Source organism: Oreochromis aureus, linkage group 3 (assembly GCF_013358895.1).
Source record: "Oreochromis aureus strain Israel breed Guangdong linkage group 3, ZZ_aureus, whole genome shotgun sequence".
NCBI classification, from domain to species: Eukaryota; Metazoa; Chordata; class Actinopteri; order Cichliformes; family Cichlidae; genus Oreochromis; species Oreochromis aureus.
In genome coordinates this window covers 126,099,857-126,106,666 of record NC_052944.1, presented here as the reverse complement: position 1 = coordinate 126,106,666, position 6,810 = coordinate 126,099,857, and the positions used below count along the sequence as shown (strand labels likewise).

The 6,810-nt window shown below is 39.1% G+C and overlaps 1 long non-coding RNA gene across 2 annotated transcripts; it reads left to right on the top strand.

Annotated features, from left to right (window-relative positions):
- Positions 1-237: 237 nt before the first annotated feature.
- Positions 238-5,122, top strand: LOC120438053. Of its 2 annotated transcripts, XR_005611626.1 has the most exons (8): positions 238-292; positions 2,161-2,356; positions 2,455-2,928; positions 3,041-3,166; positions 3,644-3,811; positions 4,061-4,169; positions 4,274-4,375; positions 4,518-5,122. It is a non-coding gene; the product is annotated as an uncharacterized LOC120438053 (long non-coding RNA). The 2 variants fall into 2 exon arrangements; XR_005611625.1 differs by lacking the exon at positions 3,041-3,166.
- The last annotated feature ends 1,688 nt before the right edge of the window (positions 5,123-6,810 follow it).

Below are 6,810 nucleotides of genomic sequence, written 5' to 3'. Positions count from 1 at the left end.
TTAATTATAGGCCATTACTTTTGTATCGTTTATTGCATTTATGGAGGGAGAGGTGTATGCTGGGTAATGGCACAGCTAGCGACCGGGTGACTTGATTCACCCGCTTCGGCTGTTATCAGTCCATACAATGGGCGTTATTAGCAGAAATCAGTCCCATAGATATGGGCCATCCACCTGCTAGATTGTTCAGAAGCTTGTTATCATCCATCCAGATGGAGGATCACTAACTGGAGCGTGGGAAGACTCCAGAATCCACTCTGGCTGGAATCCGGTGGATACAGCAGTGTTACAGGTAAGACCATTTAAACGGACGGCATTTATAGAATGACTATTAAAAGTCAGCGAGTGTCAATAATGTTAATGTGGTTATGTTAGTAATACAGCGAGTGCTAATATAACAGCTTTAAGATGCATTTGTAGATATTATTACGTGTTTTACCGTCTTTATGGTGCTAGCTTAAAGTTACGGTGTAAACGTTAGCTTATATTGTAGTAAAGCTGTTACTGTTTAAACGATGTTGGGACAGAAATATTAGCTTCTGTCATGACTGATGAAGTTACTAGTTAATAAAGTTTCCAGTAAAATGATTAATCGCACCCACAGATTGACAGTAAATATCTCGATTAGCTTCAATGCATCTCTAATAAATATGTGCAAGTTTCAGTGCTTCGTTTAAACTGTATGATACTTATACTGACCCAGGGTCAGTGTAAAATACAATCCTAGCTGTGTGAACAAAGCCTGGCTCCTTTAATCCTGCATGACAAACCTCAGGATGCAGATTATTATTACTCTTTCCTGCTGGCACACCTGTCACACCTGAGAGTCAGCTAGAAGCTTACAGTGACGTGGACATCATGCAAAGACTGCCAGACTCTGTAATACTGTAAATGATCAGTGACTCAGGTTAACACTAAACTTTAAACAGTCCCTCTGTGTCTCTGTGTGTGCTGAACATCTAGGATTGAGTCAGGCTGCATCAGCTGAAATGTTATATGTAAATATCAATATTTTTAATTCAGGTGTGGGGAAAATACATAAGATTACAGTGAAGAGATGTACCAGATTAATCCCTGGCCAAAGGCATCGTACTTAAATCAGACTACTGATCCAGCCACATCAGCCTTTTGTGAGGTCTGTTTAAAGTAGACTTAAAATGAACTGCAGGTTCCTGAGAGGTGGACTGAGAGCACAGAAACACATGTTCATACATACAGCTGCAGCAAGCTTACATTAATTTTAAATTGATTTGTTACTCTGATGTCTGTCTCTCTGTTAGTCCTCTGACAGACTGGTCACCTGTCCAGGTGTGCTCTACCTATAACTACTGGGACAGCCTCTGGCTCCTGTAATAGAAATGTTCTATTATTCTCATTTAAAGTATTTAAGTGCTTATGCATATGCTTATTTGTGACACTGTTATAGACCGATCAGTGAAAGTTTCTAAAACTAGATGAACTTACTTCAGCATCAGTAGTTTGAGAAAACAACTCCCTTTACAGGTGCTGATAAGGCCAAGGGCACAAAAGAGCTTAACCATTGATCTGTTAGGTTTCATAGCGAGGCGTGTGAAGTGTGGTATGATCAGTTTGTAACTTCCTCCCTCTTCCTTGGAATGCATAAAGGAGTAGGAGCACGACTTCTGTGGCAGAGCTGACATGACTGTGAACTGTGATGTTTGATGTGTGTTGGCTCTCCTGCGCGCAGTAATAAATAGCTTGATCACAGCTCTTTCTGTGTTGCAGACTTTATTTACAAACTTCCACAACACCCCCCACCCTCCCACTGTGAACCTGAATTGAATATTCAGAAGAAAATGAGTGGATAGACTGACATTTGTTTAAATACTTCTAGAAACCTGAGCTATTGGTGTGGTAATATTAGATTATTAATATTATTAGAGCTAGCAATCTTTCTTACTGAATCTCTACTGTGAGTCATGTTACCTGGGATTGATTCTATGTTTACCTGACAGCCTGGACAAATGTGCTGTGTGAAGGATGTAAATCAAATCAGATCTTAACTGCTTACATTTAAGGAGCCTGGTCATATTTAATTGTAATATGAACCAATGATTTTTTGATTGCTGATTCTAAGAGAGTCTTTGTGGAAATCCTGTTTGACTTTTTGTCATTTTAATTCTCTTTTCCATTTTCCAGAACAGTTCTCCACAGTCGCTGTCCACATGGGTCAGTGGGACCAAGCAGCACTCTGCTAATGTGTGGACTCTGACCAGCAACATCCAGCAAGACCCAGACAGTGTTTTCTATCTCCCAGCTGGAGTTTCTTTGTTTGTCTGTGACTGGAGAGTTAGAATTTTGTTGAAGCTGGAGGAACAGCCTCACACTTGCAGAGGTAAGTCAGTTTGCAGAGATCCCTCCCACCCTGGCTTTTATGTGGCAGATTTCTTATCTGAAACAGTAATATTACACTGACTGCCGCTTATACCACAGGTTAATACACGATACTGATCCCTGATGGGAGAATCATCACCTCTGCCAACAAAGAAGCCTGGTGGATGTTTGTTTGCAGTCTGATGATGGGACATCATGCTCTGCATCTTCAAAGTTTGTCTCTTGCTTATTATTCATACACAGTAATGTGAAGTATGCTCATATCTAGTATAACTGGACCAACCTGGTGCTCTTCATTTATGGAGGCTGTTGAGTCTGAATGTTGGATGTTGTGTATCTCGTGTTCTCTGGACTTTGTTGTCCTCAGTCTTTTTGCAGAATCAGAAAACAAAACCAGGATGTCCGTAAATGTTTCTTCTCCAATTGGATGATGATAAGACCGTGACATGGTATGCCACCTTTAGTCTTGTGATGAAGCAAAGCTCAGGACGAAGTATGATTAAATGGTACCCACATGTGTGCTGCTGAGAAAGATGTACAGGGGCACCTGCAGCCAAATCCAAGCCTCCTCAGGTTAGTTGTAGTTGCAGAATGCTATAGGACTGAGACAGGTGAGACATCAAATGTTTGATTAAACGGATGAAAAAGTTTCTTCCCTATAATTATCACTTTTTGAAATCTTTAGCAACTTCAGGTCTGTCAGTGTGCTGAGGTCACAGAAACAAGAAAAGCAGCTTCAGACTTCAGAGTGTTGTTTACAGTTTTCTGTCATCAATTATCTCCCCTGAAGTTTATCACTATTAGGCAAGCAGTAAGTCCACAGTACTGTAATGATGATTCTGACTTTGGTCACGGTTGCATAATATTTTAATAATATACAATTATTTTTTGTAATTCATATTTTTTCTGTTAATCAAAAATTTACTTTGTGAAATTTGTATTATAGAATGCAGAATGTGACAATATATTTTTGTTCAATATTTAGTTTCTTTCAGTTGCAATTGTTAAATAATGTATATATATATATATATATATGTTCTAATTTAGCAAACTAATTTATCAAATATATATATACATATATCTGTATTAGTTTTAATACATTAATTTGACACCTGTATTGAAAATACCATATTGTATTCATACAGAATCAGTTTGGTATCATTGTGTCTGTTCACTGATTGCTGAAACTAAGAGCTACTTTGATTTTTAGATCTAAAGTATCCAAAGTTGAGCTCTAATGTTTCTTCACCCTTGTGTGTGTGATATCTGATTTCCTACATGCTGGCAGAGCAGAGCGGCAGTTTGTGCTCACAGATGGTGACGGTGTGGAGAGACGGTGGTGTTTCCTCAGAAGCAGAAAAACTAGCAGAGTCACCAAGGGCACGAGTCCATCTCACCACCTTGACTTGCTGACTGATGCTCGTCTGCACTGCACAGAGGAAATCAACTGGCTGAGGTTTGTCCAGTGACGTGTTATGAAATGTATATTTGTTTTATGCTTACAGATTTGTTTTTCTTGACAGAGGCTCTGCAGAGGTTAGACAAAGCAGAGAAAACATGTGCTTTACATTTTACTGTGATTTACTGAGATATTTGTTGCCTGATGTTCAGCAGGAATGGAGTAATGGAATCAAAGGGAGATGTTTTTGATGTTTTTGTCATGTGAGTAAATCTTCGGTATTATTTATTTGCTTGGTTATTTTAGGAGTGTTTCTGGGTGAGGGAGAGAGGAGTCATCATCCAGGTAAAGTGACATGGATCAGTGGACACACTTGTCTCCCCTTTAAAGGAGACGATCCGAGTCATCGCTAAATGTTAGTGCTTTCAAATACACAAACATTTTTAAAGGACAAAAACGAACATCCAACTTTGACTGTAATACAATTAAATCTTTGCATGTGTGTTTTCAAACTCTCAGATGGGCAGGATATCAGTCTTGGACTGTCTAACCTGCCGGAGCAGCACTGAATGACCACCACACATGAGCATGTTCCTGCAACATTCAGCAGCTTTGCTTTTGGTAAGTAGAGTTACCCAACTACAGTAACTCTATACACATGATATCCATTTCTAACAGCCTGGTTACTTCCTGTCAGTTTTTTTAGAAACCATGTGGTCACCTGACCTAACACTGTTTCTTCTTCTTCCCCCTAATGTTGAAGTGTCAAATGTCAAACAGCTGGAGAGGAAACTAAACCAGTACTGGGCTGTTTCACCAACACGTGCCAGATGCTGTTCCTTCATGGTGACATCACCAGAGACAGCCCCGCCCACCTCATGATCTCGCCATTGATCATGATGGTTATAATAATGACAGCGAGCGGAACTAAGACTGTAAAAATCCACGACCAGAATGTTTATATGCTTTCTAATTATTAATGAATACTGAGAGCCTCTTTCTGTGTTTTGTCTGTTTTGGGTTGGTTTTTTTTACCTCATTTGTTACTAACAAAGTTCACCAAACTCACACAGTTTACATTCTGTATGTTTCCATCTTTACCAGCCACACTCTGCCTGCATTTAGAAAACAAACCTTAGAAATCGTCGTTTTTCTCTTTTGTAATTTTGTAATTCAGTGAATATACGGCGCTGCTTCCTTTAATTGTGTCACACATTGCTTTAAGTTTTTCAGTGTTCAGTTATTTTTTACTGCTGTTTGAATTCTCTGTATGTTTGACCCTGTAGACAGTTTAATGGACTGCTTGTCTTCCTGTTTGTAACCGCTGCCTGTTTTTGACTAAAGATTTGGATTTCTGACTGTAACACAGCCTCTGCGTGTCCTCCCTTTGTGTCCTCTTCCTCTGTGAATGTGTTGCATGTGTCACAGATTCATTTATTAACAGCTTTCCCACAGTGAGTTGCATCAGCATTCATTCACAGCACATTTCAGAAGGATTCAGATTAATACAGTGATCTTACAGTCAGAATTATCCTGACAGACTGTAAATTATCTTTCATCAGGTCAATTTTAAAGTTCAGTATTTCAAAGCAGGCGTTATGAAGAATCATATTGGCATTAGGACTGTAACAATATGTACTTACAAAGTCAAAGTTTTTTAATTATGCTAGAATATTGGAAGACAATCAACTTTTAGTGTTTTCTGCATATTAATTATACTGAAATAGAGATGGTGACCCTAACTGTACAGAAGCACTAAACAACTGACAATCTAACAAACATTATTGGCCTGAGCCGTCATGCACAGTGAGTCTGATCCTGTGCTGTGAGAGTCTGACAAGCATGTTTCTGGTCAGTTTGGAAGAAATAACATCACAATGTTGATCTTTTTTTAATATTCCTTCTCTTTTACAACATAAACTGTGATCAAAGCTACTTATGTTCACAGCATGTAATAATAGTGACAGTCCAGGGCATTGTGCTCTGTTGAGCTAGGGTTAGGGTTAGCAATTCAGACATATGTAATCAATCTCTTGCTGGATATAAAAAACACCTAGGGATTCATATTATAATTTGATTTTCATGAAATATTCATATTCAGTATCAGTCATTTTATATTATAACCACGTATCCACCCAGGCTCATGGTGGGGCAGGGCTCTGTCCTGGGATGCTTGAGTGAAAGGTAATGTACACCCTGACCAGGTATCCAGTCTGTCAGAGTTGTTTTCAATATTTGGTTCTAAAATATGAGTGAAAACAAAAATCCAACTAGGATTCTTGCATATGATGGATGAAGTCTGTCTTTGACTGTATTGTCCAGCTGATCCATCAAACCCCCAGCAGGTGAACCTTATTCATGACATAACACAGTAACAATGTAAAAAATTAAACAGCAACAGTCTAAATGTAAAGTGCATTATAAACTCCTCTTCAATAAATTATTTGAAGTGAGTCCTTCAGGACTGTAAAACGTGAACTACAGAACCCAGAGTCTTCATCATCATCTTCTGGTTGCTTCATTTTTCTATCCTATATCAGATACTTTAAAGGTTTTAGTAAAGTTGCATTCTCATGGTGAGGCAAAGTGTTTTATGTGTGTGTGCGTGTGTGTCATGAACGGCTGTAAAAGTCCTTTAATTACAGAACAAAGCAGGGTTTGAGTTCGAGTTACGGCAGACTGGCGCTACTTCTAAACGGAACGCAGCCTTCCTACGGCGGACAGCTAACAACAGGAATCGGACGCGCGGTCCACCCTAGTCCACAGCAACCTCCATAGCAACAGCCTGGGAATGACTTTAAAAACATATTCTGTCTTCATAACTATCAAAAACGTGAAATGATTTGTAAAGCATGAAAGTGTTACAGCTGCAGAGAGCTATGGCGGCATCTTTGGAAGCTGTTTGCATAGCTAATAATATACGATGTAACCATGGAGACAGTCAGTCACGTGAGCTAGCGGTGCACGTTTACTACAGTGAATAAGGTGATTGTGTGCACAGCGTCCACACGCTGCAGAGGGTAAAGACATTACTTCAATATTGTTTTATATTTATA